Consider the following 18,869-nt stretch of genomic DNA (forward strand, 5'->3'; position numbering starts at 1 on the left):
AGCCACTTTGCATCTTGTTGAATCTTATATGGCTCTTATGAGCGATTAATGGACAATCCCATTTTGGGGGAGTGATATTCCTTTGGGAATTTCATGATCCTAAACAATGTGTGTACATGAGGAATATCACTTAGAATTGATATTGCGAGATTATCTAGTCTCTATGTGGTATGTCATCTTCATGAGAAATTCAAATTCTAATGTCCATTAATATCTCTACTTGGATCTCATTTGCCTCTTGTAAAAATAAATTCCTTATCACATTATGGGGGAGTAATAAGCTTTGTGCATATTACAAGCCTAGAAAATGTGAACATTTGAGGTTGTGTCACATAGAATTGATACCGTAATTTATCTCTCGCCTATGTGGCATGTTTGCTCAAACAAGCTCCAATTTGCTTAAATGGCTTCATTGCTAATATCTTTGTAGATCTTATTTGTGAAAGTTTTTCTTGGCATGGTTTTTCACAACGTGTCCCTCAATACATTTTTGGAAAACCATGTGCTTCAAGTCATACTATTAATTGCTTTGCATGTTGGTATGACTAAATGAAGCTATCAAGAAACTTTCTTTGCATGATGGTTAACTCTTATCTTTTACCATATGCTTTGTTCGTTGTAAATATGATCTTATGTATACTTACAAACTACCACCGGGAAATATTTCCTAATACCTCTTGTCCTAGGACAATTGGTAATCATTATGAGGTAGATATTTATTGATCATATCTATATTGGCTCTTGTGTTTAAATTGCCTTATTCATTGCCATGAATTTGTTGTGCTTTGACTCCCATGTGTCTTCCTTGCATCTCATGGATCTAATTTGTCTATTCAAACTTTCTTAGCATTTTTAGTAGATATAGGTAGCGTGATGATCATAGTTTTGTGCATTTTGTATCCATATTCTAAATCCTAGATAATGCACTAATCTTGGGGAAGCTCTCCTATATTTGTTATAATGCTTAAACTTCTCTTGATCATTATCAAAAATTTGGTTTTGGGAGACATAAATTTTCTTTTTGGTACTTTGTGCCATCATAAAAAGTTTCGAGGGTTTGGTTTATTTGTTGGAACCTTGCTCTCTTGGGATTTGGTTATCTCATTCCTTTGTGTTTAGGTTTAATTAGCTTCTTATAATGAGATAATTCTTTGGAGTCAATCTTGTGTTGATTTGATTCTTTGATATAATTTGGACAACAATTGTCTCTTGGTTTATTTGGTGTTTTGTCCAAATTGTATCTTCCTTTGGTTCTTGAAAGTATTGTGCATGCATATTTAATATATGTATATATTATGGAATGTGTTACTTTCTTTGATCCAATATATAGGGTAAACTCCATCAAATCCTAATTTGATTAAGATATGCATGAAATTCAATTTTATATCTATATGCACATAAAATTGTGGAGTTTGTCCTATATGTTGTAGTGTGTCTAACTACTTTGGACCCAATTTGTTTGGGGACCATTTTGTACTTACCTTTGTGTTAGGTACAATGGATATGCATTGGATGCTTGTCTCACTCTTGGAAAGAAGTGGTGACTCAATGGTAACTTGAGGCAAGCTAGAATGGTCAACGAACACATATCTACTACATCCACACCAATGTTATCTCGGTAACAAGTATCTTCTCATGCACATTTTTCTAGCATCCAACCATGTGGTTGCATCTTGGCATGAATATCTTGATTTGCAAATGTTGTGCTTCTTGCAAAAGTCTTAATGAAACCTCTTTATTGTGAATGTGAGTAATTTGAGATGAGTGCATTTGTTGGGAAGTATTTTAAATCATGCTCATGATTCATCCATCCCAACTATGCCTATCTAGCAATTTTATCGCATATCAATTCCTCAAGGCTCTCACATGTGCAATATAGATGAAAGTGCAAATTTAGTTACTTCTTTTGGTATCCTCGTTTGTGATACTTGTTGCCTTTCTCAAATGCATCCCAAGTATCTTCTATCTCTTGTTGATATTTGTGATGTATTTTAGTTGTTTGTGGTTGAAGTTCATGAATGTACAATAAGATAAAATTGAGCCTTTGGCCATGCTATTAAGCAAAAATTCTTATTGGTATATTGCATGACTTCGTCTTGGATATCATACTATATTTCTTTCGTATCTATTTTGTGTGTGCATGTTTCTTTGTGGATAAATATCTTTGTGATATTGCCCACTTAGAGAAACTTATACACATAAGGTATGATACATCTCCTTTTGATATCTTATTTATTTATTGGGTGTTGATTGGTCATGCTAAGCATATAATTCATTGAAGACTATGATGATGCTTTTTGCTCATCCTTGTAATAGTCTTATAATATGCTTTATCATGCCTTTCACATATCCTATTGGTTGAGCCTTTTTTTTATGGTGCCTCTTACTTGTTGCTCAACTATTTGTTTGTTGCAAGTGTTAAGCCTATTTTTCTATCTATGATCTATTGCAAATGTTTGTGTTTTAAATGGTAATGAGGGAGTGAGGATTCCATGTTATGCATATTGTATTCAAATACAACATTTTAATTTATGCATGTACCTTGGGGAGCTTCCTCATTTGATTTAGAGCACTATCTTTTGGTGATCATTAGAGTTTGATTCACTTGGTATCTTTTGTTTTTTTAATGATATTATGGGAGTGATGATTCCATGTTTGTGCACTTTATACTCCAATGCAAGTTGTCCAGTTTTGTGCACAAACCTTGGGGAGCTTCCTCATATTATTTAGAGCAATCTTCTTGATCTTATCATAATATCTATCTTTCTTTTGGTATCTTCTTTGCGGTTCATTTGGTTGCTTGCTTCATTTGTTGAAGCTTCTAGACTTTGTTATCTTTTTGCAATATTTGATCCTATCTATAGTGTAATTCCTTCCGAATATTCGTCATTGGATACGTGCATTTGGTTCCACTCAAATTATGAGAAATGCACACGCAATGGAGGAACTCTCACTATATTGGCCTTCTAAATTTTTCACCCATTTCGGCAATTGGTGCCAATGGGGGAGAAGTTTGGAGGGTTTAAGGGAATTTGGTTATGTCTTTGCTTTGTGCTTAAGCATGTGCCTTTATTGCATTGCATCTTGTTGCTTTGCATAGTTGAATAGTTAGAGGAAACTCCACTAGGCTTTGAATGCCAATATATGCAATGAAAGTCAAGATCATTCACACACGCATATATTATGGGGGAGTTTGCTCTATATATTCAACTTGTTTGTTACTTCAATTCCTTATATAAACCCTCTCAAAGAGATTATCATCAATTACCAAAATGGGGGAGATTGAAAGTGCATGGAACCCCCATGTGTGGTTTTGGTAATTAATGACAATCCCTATGGACTAATGTTTGCATTGAGTTATATTTGTAGGAGTTGTCCATAGGCAATTTTTGAACCATATGTTGGCTTCAAGGTTGCAAGAAGAAGAAATTGATGAAGGATATCAAGTGTCAAGTATGTCTTGAAGATGAAGATGAAGTGAACCCTCAAGTTACTTCAAGACATCAACATAATGAAGAATGAAGAAAAGAAGTGCAAGTTCAAGATGAGCCAACTCGAAGAGTTCATAAGCTTGAAGCTTGCCATGGAGAAATGAAGTGCAAGTTCAAGATGAGCCATCTCGAAGAGATCCTTTGCTTGAGTCTTGTCATCCAAATGGTGATCATGGATATGTGAAGATGCGCCGAAGAAGAAGCTCTCCCATGGTGGATTATGGGGGAGCAATCCACAAGACTTCGTCAAGCAAGCACAAGCAAGAAAGGTGTTCCATCTTGTTGAGGTCAATATCGTCGTCATCGAGCTCAAGTGGAATGCGCAAGTATAAGGTTTGCTCTTGATAGGGTTTCTTTCTCACCGGTCTCATAGTGTAGTTGGAGACCGGTTTATAGTTTAGTTGCCGTACTATCAAGAGGGCTCTCGAGTGAGTAACTTGATAGTATCGTTCGGAGAGAGCTCAAACCTTTGCATCCTTGCATCATCTTTCTTGGTTGTTATTTGGACCCTATCCATGTGATGTTTTAGAGCTTGTGCTTATTCTCATGACAAGCTCTAGTTCATCGAAAACGGATTTCACATAGATCATTTGTTGCGTTTTCGAGTTAGGTTCATCATCTTTCTTGGTTTTATTTGGATCTTATCCATGTTATGTTTTAGAGCTTGTTCTTATTCTCATGACAAGCTCTAGTTCATCAAGAATGGTTTTTGCACGGGCAACTTGTTGCATTTTCGAGATTGGAGGTTTTACCGGTGTGTTTTTTTAGATAGGTCAAACCTTTCATCATTTGTTTCTATCCTCCCTTGTTGTACTATGATGGTTTCCTGCATGATCTTGTAGAGCTTGTTCCTAGCTTCAAAACAAGCCCAAGATCATCAAAATCGGAGTCCGGATGCTAAAGTTATGCCCGTTTTAGTTTTGGTGTTTCTGCAGTTTTCTGGGGGGGGGGGGGGGGGATAATCCGGCCCGAATGACCAAAACTGGGCAAATATCCGGCCCAGTCCAGGGGCGATTTTCGGGGGGGCGGATAATCCGGCCCGGGGGCGGATTTTCCGGCCTGGGAGGTCCCAAACGGTCATATTTCGTTGGGAGGGGGTATATAAGACCCCCTTCTTCCTCCTTGGGCTGGTTGGTTCACTTTCTCTCTCTCCCCTCCATTGTTGTACTTCAAAGCTTGCCCTAGTTCTTGATTCCTCCCATGATTCTTGAATATTCTTGAGGGAAAAAAGAGAGGAGATCTAGATCTACATTTCTACCAATCAAATCAATCTCTTTGTGAGTGGAACTCTCTAGATCTTGATCTTGGTGTTCTTTGTGAATTCCTTTGTTCTTCCTCTCTTATTCCCCCAATAGCTTTTGTAGCTTTATTGGAATTTGAGAGAGAAGGACTTGAGCATCTTTGTGGTGTTCTTGCCATTGCATTTGGTGCATCGGTTTGAGTTCTCCACGGTGATTCGTGGAGGTGAAAGCAAGAAAGTTGTTACTCTTGGGTTCTTGGAACCCTAGACGGATTCTAGGCCTTTGTGGCATCTTTGTGGTGTTCTTGGGGACTCCAATTAAGTTGTGGAGAATCTTCAAGGGCAAGGCCTTTGTGGCATCTTAGTGGTGTTCTTGGGGACTCCAATTAAGTTGTGGAGATTCTTCAAGGGCAAGGCCTTTGTGGCAATTTGTTGGGAGCCTCCAGTTAAGTTGTGGAGATAGCTCCAAACTTTGTGCGGGTTCGGTAACCTCCCTAAGGTTACATAGTGGTTCGAGGACATCCCTCTTGGTGGGAATTCTCGAGGAGAATACGGTGGCCCTCGTGCTTTTGGAGTGACTTGTCCTCCACATCGCTCCAACGGAGAGTAGCACTCGCAAGAGTGTGAACTTCGGGCTACATCGTCGTCTCCCGCGTGCCTCGGTTATCTCTATTCCCGAGCTCCTTACTTATGCACTTTACTTTGTGATAGCCATCGTGCTTGAAGTTATATATCTTGCTATCACATAAGTTGCTTGTATTGCTTAGCATAAGTTGTTGGTGCACATAGGTGAACCATAGTATATAGGTTTTGGGCTTGACAAAGTAAACGCTAGTTTTATTCCGCATTTGTTAAGCCCATCTCGTAAAAGTTTTAAACCGCCTATTCACCCCCCCCCCCTCTAGCGACATCCGTGTCCTTTCAAGTGCCTTCAATTGCTGGACTGCATGGACAACCAAAATAGGAGGTCACGTGAGGGGAACAACCAATTAACATTCTAGAACTGAATCTGTACGAAACAAAATCACGACCTACCAAAATCTGCAACTAATGTTTCAGTGTTTCTGTTTTTATTACGATCCACCTTGAAATCTACAGGCATAGCTCCTGCTCCAAGCTTGAACCGGTGTACCATTTAATGTGAGCTTTGCAAGTGAAGAGTTTTCAATAGGAAGTTCTTCACTATCCCGGGCTCTTTGTTCATCGGAAAAGCCAACGCAGTGGGAACAAAATCGCTGACAAAAACCTGCCATTGTAAGGATAAAATCATGAAAAGTAAATAGCCAGTTAGCAATTATTTAAGTAAAATAGGAAAAAATGCAAACCATGACTACGAGCAAGCAGAGTATCGAAAGCCATACTGCCCATGATAATCAAATTATAAAGCAAAATTTCATCAATTAATATCAGATAATACAGGCCCCAAGTGAACACCTTCCATTTCATCATTTTATAATAGATATTATCCTCAAAATGCCACAGAATAATGTAGCGTCATCATTATTATATCTACAGCATGTGAATGAAGAAAATTACAAGGCAACCGGAGATGCTTAATTACAGATTTAGATACATCAGTATCTAGAAAATAAAGAGTGGACTGTTTTCAGATATGCTAAAGGGTTTTACCTGATCATTATTGAGCACTTCCTCATATGCATGATCTACCGCAACAACTGTACCAACTGGTTGGCAATGAAAATACACTACAGATTTCCTGAGTGCCTCTCATGCCTCAATCACAAGCAGGTGTGGTTCACTTGGCTCACCAAATGTGTTCCTATTGGAAATGGCGAGTGAAACCCAACACGGAATGCATGTGATTGCATTGAACTATCAAACCCGTTGTTTTATCAATGGGTGAGCTCGCACCATGACTGCTCATCAAATTGCCCCAGGACAAAATAAGAAGTTGCACTCTATAAACTTATGAACAACGATGCAAAAGAGCCATACTTCCAACATACTTCCAACTTATGAACAAAGATGCAGAAGATAGAGAAATCAGCTAGAGATGTCAATGGTATTGGTACCTTCAAAGGTGGAAAGGTCACGAATGCCATAAGACAATAACCAGAATTGCTCCTTGGTGGATACAGCGTAAGGAGGGGTGACCCCATGCATCACAGTCTTCACAGAACTTGAACCATAGACGTGGCATCGCCAAGCCATCCGAGCAGCTATCCATGCAAAATACTCGATTTGCAAATTTTCCTAGAAGTTGACCAGAAATATTGGTTATTATCAAAGCAAGATAATAAAGGAATGAAGAATTTCTACGTCTTCAAGACAGAGCTGCATTCCTACATCATACAAGAATGGTAAAAGCTTCTTATTTCTACATGATGCTATAGTTTAAAATAGGCCTACTTCATTCCATTTGGTATTCTCAAAGCAAGATAAAAAATAGCCTCTGAGTTAATCCAAGATATAAACAGCTAACAGTACTGAAATTCTACAGTATGTATTACATGAACAATAGAATATAGAACATGTATTCCACTAGCATACAGAAACATAGTTATATATATCTTCATCTTTGTAGCTCACATGTCTAAAGGAGGAGGCGACCATGGAACTCACTCGGATGGTAGGAGGCGACCATGGAACTCACTCGGATGGTAGCAGTCACACTTGTGGCAGATACGTGAATCTGACATCAGCATAGCAAAAGAAACCTGAAATCTTTAGCTAATGCACAAAATACAAAATGATGTAATATAAAAAATCTGGTCATGAAGTTATGATGTAATACAAAATGATGTAATGCAAAAAATCTTCTAGGGACAAACCAGGGACGGTAAGTTAAATCTAATGTATAATAATACACTATTCAGAACACCACTTGAAATTAAGGGAGCATGAGAGTAAAATCAACAACCTAAGAACTAACAGTTTGACAATTTCTGCCAATATATTGTAGTTAGCCAGAAGTACAATACTATCATGCGATTAAGATGGTGCCGAATAAAATAACACTTAAACATTCTGATTTGCATAATGTAGTTGCTCAACTGAAAGGACACGGATGTCGCCTAGAGGGGGGGTGAATAGGCGATTTAAAACTTTTACGAGATGGGCTTAACAAATGCGGAATAAAACTAGCGTTTACTTTGTCAAGCCCAAAGCCTATATACTATGGTTCACCAATGTGCACCAACAACTTATTCTAAGCAAGAGTTCACCTATGTGCACCAACAACTTATGCTAAGCAATACAAGCAAGTATGTGATAGCAAGATATATATAACTTCAAGCACGATGGCTATCACAAGGTAAAGTGCATAAGTAAAGAGCTCGGGTATAGAGATAACCGAGGCACGCGGGGGACGATGATTTATCCCGGAGTTCACACTCTTGCGAGTGCTAATCTCCGGTGGAGAGGTGCGGTTGCTTAGTGCTCCCGAACGCCACAAGAGGCTCACCTTGAGGTGTGGTTGCTCGATGCACACCAACGCCACAAAGGCCTCACCCCAAGATGCGGTACTCACACCACACACCGAACGCCACGAAGGCGCCTCACCTAAATCTCCGGTGACCCTCGCCACAAAGGCCTAGGTCACGGTTCCACTAAGGGATTTCCTTCGAGGCGGAAACCGGGCCTTACACAAAGATTGGGGCACACATCCACAACTTAATTGGAGGCTCCCAACAAATCGCCACAAAGGCCTAGAATCCGTCTAGGGTTCCAAGAACCCAAGAGTAACAACCTTCTTGTTTTCACCACCACGAATCACCGTGGAGAACTCAAACCGATGCACCAAATGCAATGGCAAGAACACCACAAAGATGCTCAAGTCCTTCTCTCTCAAATTCCAACAAAGCTACAAAAGCTATTGGGGGAATAAGAGAGGAAGAACAAATAAGAGGAGGAACACCAAATTTCTCCAAGATCTAGATCTAGTGGATTCTCCTCACAAAGAGAGGGATTTGATTGGTAGGAATGTAGATCTAGATCTCCTCTTCCTTTTCCCTCAAAAAGATTCAAGAAGCATAGGAGGAGTAGAGGGAAAGGGAAGCTCTCAAGGTCAACAATGGTGGAGAGCACAAAGGGGAAGAGGTAGTCGCCCAAGGAGGAAGAAGGGGCTTAAATACCCCCTCCCATCGAAATATGACCGTTTGGGTCAGCCCAGGCCGATTTTCCGGCCGGATATTTGCAAAATATTCGGGCCCCGAAAACGGCTAAGGACCGAAAAACGTGCCCCAGGATGGGGAGGGATATTTGGCGGATATTTGCCCTGATTTGTCCAAAAACCGGATTTTTCCTGGGGGCCGGATTATCCGCCCAAACTTGGGCCGAATATCCGCCCCCGTAAACCGGCAAACATCAAACCGAAACGGGCATAACTTTAGCATCCGGACTCGATTTTGATGATCTTGGGCTTGTTTTAAAGCTAGGAACAAGCTCTACAAGATCATGCAGAAACCATCATAGTCCAACAAGGGAGGATAGAAACAAATGATGAAAGGTTTGACCTATCTAAAAAAGACATACGGTAAAACCTCCAATCTTGAAAATGCAACAAGTTGCCCGTGCAAAAACCATTCTTGATGAACTAGAGCTTGTCATGAGAATAAGCACAAGCTCTAAATCATCACATGGATAAGATCCAAATAATAACCAAGAAAGATGATGAACCAAACTCGAAAAACGCAACAAGTGATCTATGCAAAATCCGTTTCGATGAACTAGAGCTTGTCATGAGAATAAGCACAAGCTCTAAAACATCACATGGATAAGGTCCAAATAACAACCAAGAAAGATGATGCAAGGATGCAAAGGTTTGAGCTCTCTCCGAACGATACGATCGAGTTACTCACTCGAGAGCCCTCTTGATAGTACGTCAACTAAACTATAAACCGGTCTCCAACTACACTATGAGACCGGTGAGAAAGAAACCCTATCAAGAGCAAACCTTATACTTGCGCATTCCACTTGAGCTTGATGACGACGATCTTGACCTCAACAAGATGGAACGCCTTTGTTGCTTGTGCTTGCTTGACGAAGTCTTGTAGATTGCTCCCCCATAAACCACCATGGGAGAGCTACTTCTTCGGCGCATCTTCACATAACCATGACCACCATGTGGATTGCTCCCCCATAATCCACCATGGGAGAGCTTCTTCTTCGGCGCATCTTCACATATCCATGATCACCATATGGATGGCAAGACTCAAGCAAAGGATCTCTTCGAGATGGCTCATCTTGAACTTGCACTTCATTTCTTCATTCTTCATCATGTTGATGTCTTGAAGTAACTTGAGGGCTCACTTCATCTTCATCTTCAAGACATACTTGACACTTGATATCCTTCATCAATTTCTTCTTATTGCAACCTTGAAGCCAACATATGGTTCAAGAATTGCCTATGGACAACTCCTACAAATGTAACTCAATGCAAACATTAGTCCATAGGGATTGTCATTAATTACCAAAACCACATATGGGGGCTCCATGCACTTTCATCAACGTCTTTCTAAAATGTGATGAACCTACTGTGCCAATATATTGTAGTTAGCCCAGAAGTATAATACTATCATATGATGATGGATGCTTTGCAAGACAAAAGGATAACTCAAATCAAATAATTTCTTTTGCCTGCACCACCTGACCTAATGTATTAACTTACACAGTGCATGAGCCGAGAACCGACATAATTCAAGACTCAAATCAAATCAAAGAAGTATGTGTATTCTGCAGTTTAAATCGGCATGCATACATGCTTATCAGCAATGGACAAATCGCAACAAAAATAAAATAAGACCCATGTCTACTGAAATATGAACTCCATGTTAACTTAGTATATCTAAAAGTAGCAGCTATCTAATTGTTGAGTTAATATGTCACGAATTCATACCATCTACCAATTTTTTTAGCAGTTTGCTTCTGCTCAAAATAAGGAAACTGTATAGATATCGTATAGGCAGCTGTACTTACAGTTAGCTTCCCCAAATATATGCACTGCCAATTTCGCTCCATTAATTAGCAATGTCTGCAGGTTTCTTCACCTTCATGAATTTGGTGTATCAGTAAATTATGCTAGCAGTCCAGTTACGCTTAAAATGTCAAAAAAATAATCAAACTGCAGAAAAGATGGATATTACATAGTAAACTGCACTTACAATTTAGTTGTCCCAAATCCCTGTCGTGACTGTATCATCCTCGCTTTCCAATATTGTTGACTGGCAATCTGTATGTGTCTTCGTATACAACCAATGAGAAAAACTACCAGCCAAGAAGGAGAGCACATCAATCTGATTGCAGACCATGCTTCACTGACAAAATCGATAAAAGCATGTCTAGACATGAACCAATGAAATATCCTGTAAGAAGAGTATGTAAAACGTATGGCAATTTTGACCTTTTAAGCATATGTCGCGGAACACCAGTGAGGCACTAATGAAGCACTGCTTAATGTCAGCTATGTAATGCAACTTCACATAACTGAATTAGCCGGCACCTTCTTTCTCGCTGTAGATAGACACAAATACTTCAACTATTTAATACAGGGAACATGAAGATAAAATAAAATTAGCAGCTAAATCACCTTAATAGCCAAAGAGGCATACGCTAGTTTTTCAAGTCCAAGCTATCTGGATTACTATTATTTTTAAGTAGTATAGAAAACCAAAACAACGGACACATATAGGTCAAGGAAAAAGAAAAACCTGACTATGCTTATTAAGTTGTGTGAAGTTTAAATCTGAAAGAGCAATGAACTCAGGAATAAAAATCTTAGGTTTCCTCAAGGTTATTGCCTTTCTGTGAAGTAAAAAACTTTATTCATCTGTTAAACATAGATAACCACAATATGTAGCCATGTGTAATATAAATAGCAATAATGCAATTCAGAACTACACTGATGTATCATAGTTTCTACACAACAGAATGGTTTGCCTGAATGCTAATGCAGTAATAACAATGTAAATAGTAATAATTCAGTTTAGAAATAAAAAAATGTTGGTTTTCATGCCACAGCCAATTAATGAAGGAGCTCCGCTCTGAACTAAATCATAATCTGTTCTAAGCTATAAGCTAATTAAAAAAGAGTATGTTGAAGGAGACCTCTTAACAAAATAAGGGAAGTTGACAATAACAAATTAGAATAATGATGCAAAAAATTAATGAAGATCAATTATTTACCTCCCAAATATGGAGGAGAACCTTCTCTTCTTTTTTTTGGGCTGCATCCACAACAGCAACACAACTCAAAACCAATCAATTGATCAAAATAAATGAATTCGAGACGAGGCAATTATCATTGCCAATATACTAATTAAAAACCCTAGAGCAGCAGGAGGTAGCAACCACTTAAATGTGATAACCTGAAGAAGTGTTGGCGTCAGTCATCCAACCCATGCAGAAGCACGATCTCCTCGCCCATCTCTTGATGATACTGTTCAAAACTCCAAATAATAAATTTAAATCTTACATCTGTCATTAGAAAAAAAAAGAGTAAGATAGTTCAGAAATGATCCTAGAAATCTAAGAAATATTATGTGATGCATGTCTCAAGATATCCAGCACAAAACATCTTCCCCGGAATGTTCTCGTATATTTTAGCAACGATAGGGACTGGTTGTCTTGCCCGACTGAGATAAAACGTAAGATATATTGAGTAGTTAATTTCAGAGATAAAACATCATGCTTGCATAAATCTAATTTCAGATCAATCCACTTCTTCTATCTGAGCATAAACTTTAAGAACATCACCTATAGACGTGGTCTCATCTCATGAAAGGTTGGAAACTAATTTAGCTAGTACGGGACCAAAATTCTTATGGCCTATCACGTAATCATATACCTATATCCAGAAAACACAACTCAAATATATATCAAAGGTACCTTGTGTCCAGTCAACGAAACTGATGCTTTCCTATGTAAAAGCCACCTCCTGCCATCTTAGATCAGTGTGTGATTAACCTGTGAATAGTTAGCAGTGAAATTAACCAAAACAAATTGACGAAATGATAGAAAATCCAAAAGGAAACCAACCTGAATGTACATCCCTTGCAAGAATGAAAGGGAAACCGCCCAGAGCCAAACTAAACCGAGTTCTTCATGGCTTCCGGAGGAAAATTTCTGGCGTCTACGTCTACCTCATCTCCCCGCAATCTCGTTTGGACCTGGATCAATTTCAACAAAAAATTGAATGAAAAATGCAAACAATCAACATGAGAAGTGCTCCTTTACATCAATAGAGCACAAGAAAAAATAAGACGTTCCTTCAGATCTGGATGCATCCATATTTCAAAACGGCCAGTTCATGTCTTGCATCAGGATAATGGATCTAGCGAGGATAAATTGATGTATATTTCAGAGAGAGAGAGAGAGAGAAAGAGGGAGGGAGGGACCTGCAGGTTTTCAATGAAGATAAGGCTGGGACAAGCAGGCTGCCAACCCACATGTGCTCCGCCGTCGTCCGCACTTTGATCCCTACTGCTGGTCGGCCGTGCTCTGGCCCGCTCTGCCCGTGAACAGCTGGTGCTGCTGTTCCAATCGGCGGCCACCACTGCTCCCGGCAATGTTGAGGATGGAGGAGGACGGAGCTAGCAGCGCGAAGAAAGGGAGGAGGGAGATACGTGAGAGAAGAGGAGGGGATGGGGATGCGGGATCTGGAGCTCCTGAATTTTGCGGCGGCTCCCGTGCCCCCGTCCGTCACGCTGGCTCGACGGTGAGTGGTGGTGGCGGCAGCTTGACCTTGATGTGCAGTAGAGGGAGAGGGATTGGAGGAGAAGAGCCATGGGCTGAGGAGGCGCGTGAGGAAATTGGGGGCCGGCTAGGGTGGAGGAGGAGAGGCGCGCGGCGGCGTGGAAGGAGGAGAGATGCGTGGCGACGGGGATGGGGATCCACACACGGCGGGGATTGGAGGAGAGGCGCTGCCGTCGTCGCCAGGCGCGCCTTCGCCGCCGCCATCTCCAGGCGCGCGCTCGCCACCGCAGTCGCCGCCGTCGCCCAGGCGCGGCGCTCGCCAGCAGCCGCTGTCTTCAGGCGCGCGCTCGGCTCCGTCGCGCAGGCGCATGCTCGACGCCGCCACCGCTGCCATGCCAGAGAACGAGAGGGGATTGGGGAGGAGGTGGATGCGAGGCGATTGGGTGGGGGAGGTAAGGTTTCGGCTCCACCTTTTTCGCGCGGTGCACGCTAGCGCGCCACCCCTGAAACGAGCCATAGAGACTGATGTGCGAACCCGCCGAACCGTAGGACCCAAACACAGCCTGATGCGGGTAGAAAACGGCCAGTGCATGGCTTTCGCTAGTGCGCTGCTGTCAGAAACGGACGGCTATCGAGTTTTGACCAGACACAGTAAAAATCCGATGGTTCACATGCTCTAATCTCTGTGAAGCCCCCATGGGGGGGCAGCTATTATACCTTTAGACTAGATTTAAATGTGCGCCTTGGCGCACGACCCCGTAAAATTTGCACCGATTTACAATTTGTATAAGAATGATGAAAATCGGGTGAAAAATGAAAATACGATTTTTAGATTTTACAAAACAAAGTCGGTAGGATGAAATCAATGAAGAAAAGAGGAAGTAGAGCAATATTTTGGGGCTTGCCATGGCTCGCGGCTCCGGTAAATAGTTTGTAAAGTACTATATTAAGCATCTATAGATATCGACGGTAATAAAACATCAAATGGAAAAAAAACTATTCGATAGCTAAAAACACTATATAAACTGTCATTAGTACCACATGTCAAAGGTTGTTGGTTGTATAGTCGGACTTCTCCATCGGAATGATGTTTATGACAGGTTGTCAGAGAGAATGTCACCGGCACTTCTCTATTCGCCCTTGGTGGGTATGGTGTTGTGAATGACTTTGGAAACTGCAGTGAATGCCGCCTTGATCATGACCCTGGATGGAATCTCACCGACATCCATAGCTTAAACCTGGTAAGAAAGGATCATAGATCATATTAGCTAAGGGTAAAAGTTTGTGAATCAGGAGCCCGACTTTGGCATGGGTTCCCCATCTTTGGTAAGCGATTTGGCAATCGCTATATTAAGTGTGCATAAAAATATAAAACTAACTAAGCTATAAATGAAGAACACACATGATTTAGTCATTCCAAAATGAAATATAGAAACAACTGGTATCGATCCTTGGATTCAATTCTTAAATGGTAATTAGAAAACGAAATGTAAATGAAAATGGTACACTCTTATATTACAGATAGACATGTAGCAATGTGTTTTTGGCTGTGTTTCTAAAACTATTAATTTCTCCTATGCATTGTGCGTAGCGATGGAACAAATAGAACTCAACTTAGTAAAAAAATGATGGGTCTAGCTCACTTCTAAAAACAGAGGTATGCAAGCCACAACTTTTCCCTGTTCATTTGCCTTTGGAGACATCCTGAGATTTACAGTTTGTATAACAATGATGAAAATCAGGTGGCAAAATGTTAATATGGTTTTTTGGTTTTACATTTTTTATTTTGATCAGGTCACAACGATTTACAATTTTGCGATCCCGTATTTCACACTGTTTATCATTTTGTAATAAGCTGAGAAACATGGTAGGTTAGCATTTATACAAATCAGTGATAAAAAGGTATTTCAAAATCTTCCTATTATTCTTGGTTCTTTTCGTTGGAGTTTTCGAGAAGATTTTCTTCCATTTGAGTAATACTGTAGTATTCACACTTATTGTGTCTACATTAAGATTTGGTAAGAAGAATGTTAGGATAGTTTCCATGTAAAAAAAATCAGTAAGAACCTAAGTGATCACGCCGTGACATCAATAATTTATATGGAATATAAGACACTATTTATATAGCAAGCAATATTGACTTGTGCATAGAATTATCTACATAAATTCCTCGTCAATATAGAGTACAATTATCTGCATCTCAAAAAAAAAAAAATTCAGTATGGAAACATGCACCAAATATAGTGCTTTTTTGTACAACTTACACGATTTGGCACACGGCCCCGTGAAATTCGCACCACCTCCTCATGGAAAAGGATGTCTTAAGCTTTGTTAAGAAGACCAAAATAAGCCACAGGTAAGCCTACATTTCCAACGTCACTATGACAAAAAACATCATTATAAGGCAGCGTTGATGCTATCACAATAAGCTTAAGCACAAGGCCCTGGCACAGAGCTGAAGGATAATCTGGACCATCTAGCTTCGTCCATCTAGTTTGGTGCAGCGAAAATAGACCCTGAAAACAGAGGACCAAAAACAACATCAATTCACTCGGTACACATACACATTGAAAGCATGCGAACATAAACGATCATACTTGTTTCAGGGAACTGTAGATTGTAGGTAATCTCTCTAGAGGTGGTCAAGGAATGAACTAACATGATGCAAGAAAGTTGTCATGTGAGATCATCAGAAAACTGAAAGAGCAGTACATGTAACATACATAAATATTTCAGGTGACCAATAGTCTGATTCTATGAAATAGGTTGTCACAAAACTAAAAAAGCAAGGCACACATGCTCTTTCATCCAAACACCAAAAATATTTTATGGCACATACTGAGGAGATTAAAACTCACACTTCGGACTAACAGATACCTATTTTACAGAAACAGAAACTCGATTATGTACTATGTGAAAATGAGCAAATTAAACTTCACCTGCAATTGAGAGGCATTACATTTCAGAAACTCTAACTAACTTATGTGATATGGTATTTTCACTTATTTGAGGTGCTTGTGCTCATTGTCCGTCTTGTAGCGTCCCTGTCACTCTACCCGCTACGCACTATCGAGGTGAGTCTCCTAGCTGTAGGCCAACTTTGATACTGCCTTTTGGCCTATTCAGTCTGTACACACCATCCAACTGATCAGAGCTCATCTCTGCTCAGGTAGCTAACAATCTAGCTCTAATGGACATGTTTACTGTGTACAATGTTGTATAAATAAGCACGAGTGATGTGCCCTAAAATCAAATTAAAGAAAAATACAAAAAAAGATCTAACGTGCTCGAGAGATCAGAACGGCGGACACGCGAAAGAACACAACCAAGAATCATTCGGTTGATTATAGTAATTCAAATTGCAGCGATCCTTTAGGTAAGCAAAAATGTTGATTTTTCAAGTGGAACAGTGCCAAAAAAGAGAGATAGCATCATAGCATCTGTGTTCTGTCAGATTGAACTCCTCTTTTTTTTTGTGACATCATACCATAATTACTGTTGACCCCTACAGACATACCAAAAAATGCATTCATCTTTTTGATGGACACGATCAGAAGTACATATATAAACCATTAATCTTTTCCTTGAAGATAATCTAATGTACTGTATTCATGTTATTAGTAAAAAAAAAATACGTAGATGAACTGGAGCTTCAGGGATGGGCGCATAGGGCTAGTGAATGGGCACATAGACTCACAGGTGTAACTCATATAGCTATCTGAGAGACTCGGCAAGCACAACGCGAAGAAAGAACCTCAATACCAAACAGCAGCGCAACCTGCAAAACAAACGCTAGTCAACAGTTTGTAAACAACAAATGTAAGCACGAATAGATTGTCTGAGCCAATTACAGCAAACAACAACGATTTTACACCAAATTCGGTTCCATGGATTCCGTTGAAGCCAATAAATGGAAAACGAAAATAACATCAGGAATTCCAATAGATAATAGAACCCATGACAGAAATCGGGTGAAAAAAATGCTTGGTAATCATGTAGAAGAACTGTGTAGAAATTGCTTGAGCACTATGTAGAAACCGTAGAAACAATATTGTACCATATACTCCGTGCACAGCAGAGGAGAAAACTGGAACAACCCTATAAATTGAGGGTGCACGGAAGTACCAGATCAAAGCCATTGCTGCAAGGAATCACAGACATTTGATGATCACACGGATGAGTCGAAGAATATAAAATTTAAGAAAAATAAACAAAAAACACAGGTGTATCTTATGGACTAATGCCACAGTACCATCAGAAAGGCAGGAAAAATTAGAGAAAAAATGAATATATATCTCTGCAAGGGAAAATCATATAAATGTCCACTTAGTCAAATATAATTTCGAGACTACTATTGCAAGATTAGTGGGATTTTTTCTTTGCTTTGGCTGTACCAAAATAAACCAAACACAAATAATGTAAGTTTTCGCACTGGCCAGTCAAGGGATTGTACACTTATAAATGCAGGGGATTCTATGCAGCACTGCTTAAATAGCATCCATGCCTAATTGTAACTATCATATTGTTATATACCTTATACTATACAGATCAGCTAGAAAAGGGGGAACACGATCATCAGAAACCACGACATGCAGTCAACAGGACACAAACATTTGCCTTTTGCACCGGTAAACCATTATGGACTGGATCGGCTATAACGAATGTGTGTTTCACATCACAATCATGAAATTGAAAGTGAACAAAGAAAATTTGATAGTTCTATAGGTGGTAAAATGTTATGTGGATCGGATATGTTACAATACAAACCATTGATCGGACAATCGTAGCTTGTCACATTACAGAAGCAAGGTTAAAGACCATGATCAACGGAGGATGATTCATCTATGCATGGACATTGTTTTAACAAATCATCTTGATCGGTTCAGCCAATGAACTATGATTAACCAATTTTCTTAACCCTTTCTACTAAGAAACTTTTGTAAAAAAAAGGTGGAGCTCATAATGTGCTGTCTTTCATAGATCAAATAGCTGCATGTTCCTTTTTGTGGGGAGGATACGTACCTGATAGCCTGCAAAAGGTCAACAATCTGAACTCTTTATGCCAATCTGTGCATCCTACAGGTTAGTTATCTAAACAAGAACCACATAGCATATGATCCAAACTGACCTGAAGAACTGTTTATTACTCCTTGAAAAAGAACCAGAACACATCCAAATTATAATCCTCTGAACAGAACAGTAAACGGACAAGAACAACCAACGGACAAGTGTTTCCTTGGTAGAAGTAAGCATAGTAAAAAAACGTATGTTTTCTAGGTGATATTATTTGGTATGACCAATTTATGTTGCAAAAGCATCTCAATAGTATAAGAAGTGTTTTTAAAATAGAACCACCTGCATGAATATAGCCATTTGTACCATCCCTGAAGAAATGCCAATGCCCATGCAGAATATCAGAAGTTCAGAAATAAGTTAATTTAGAATAATTATTCATGTCTGGGAAAGAAAAGGGCAGTCGCAAAGGA

The 18,869-nt window shown here is 39.7% G+C and overlaps 2 long non-coding RNA genes across 4 annotated transcripts; both read right to left on the reverse strand.

Moving 5' to 3' along the window:
- Window positions 1-5,655: 5,655 nt before the first annotated feature.
- LOC127331791 (uncharacterized) lies at window positions 5,656-13,683 on the reverse strand. 2 transcript variants are annotated; one of them, XR_011751499.1, is made up of 11 exons: window positions 13,086-13,683; window positions 12,727-12,857; window positions 12,577-12,654; window positions 12,057-12,137; window positions 11,875-11,915; window positions 10,854-11,202; window positions 10,669-10,739; window positions 7,315-7,384; window positions 6,765-6,945; window positions 5,767-5,977; window positions 5,656-5,674 (listed from the first exon to the last, which is right to left on the reverse strand). It is a non-coding gene; the product is annotated as an uncharacterized lncRNA (long non-coding RNA). The 2 variants fall into 2 exon arrangements; XR_011751498.1 differs by having other exon boundaries at window positions 12,577-12,857; window positions 13,086-13,680.
- Window positions 13,684-14,164: 481 nt separating this feature from the next.
- LOC127331792 (uncharacterized) lies at window positions 14,165-18,097 on the reverse strand. Of its 2 annotated transcripts, XR_007870017.2 has the most exons (3): window positions 17,081-18,097; window positions 15,648-15,762; window positions 14,165-14,621 (listed from the first exon to the last, which is right to left on the reverse strand). It is a non-coding gene; the product is annotated as an uncharacterized lncRNA (long non-coding RNA). The 2 variants fall into 2 exon arrangements; XR_011751500.1 differs by having other exon boundaries at window positions 15,648-18,097.
- Between the last annotated feature and the right edge of the window lie 772 nt (window positions 18,098-18,869).

The sequence above is a fragment of the Lolium perenne genome, chromosome 2, assembly GCF_019359855.2.
Source record: "Lolium perenne isolate Kyuss_39 chromosome 2, Kyuss_2.0, whole genome shotgun sequence".
Classification (NCBI taxonomy): domain Eukaryota; kingdom Viridiplantae; phylum Streptophyta; class Magnoliopsida; order Poales; family Poaceae; genus Lolium; species Lolium perenne.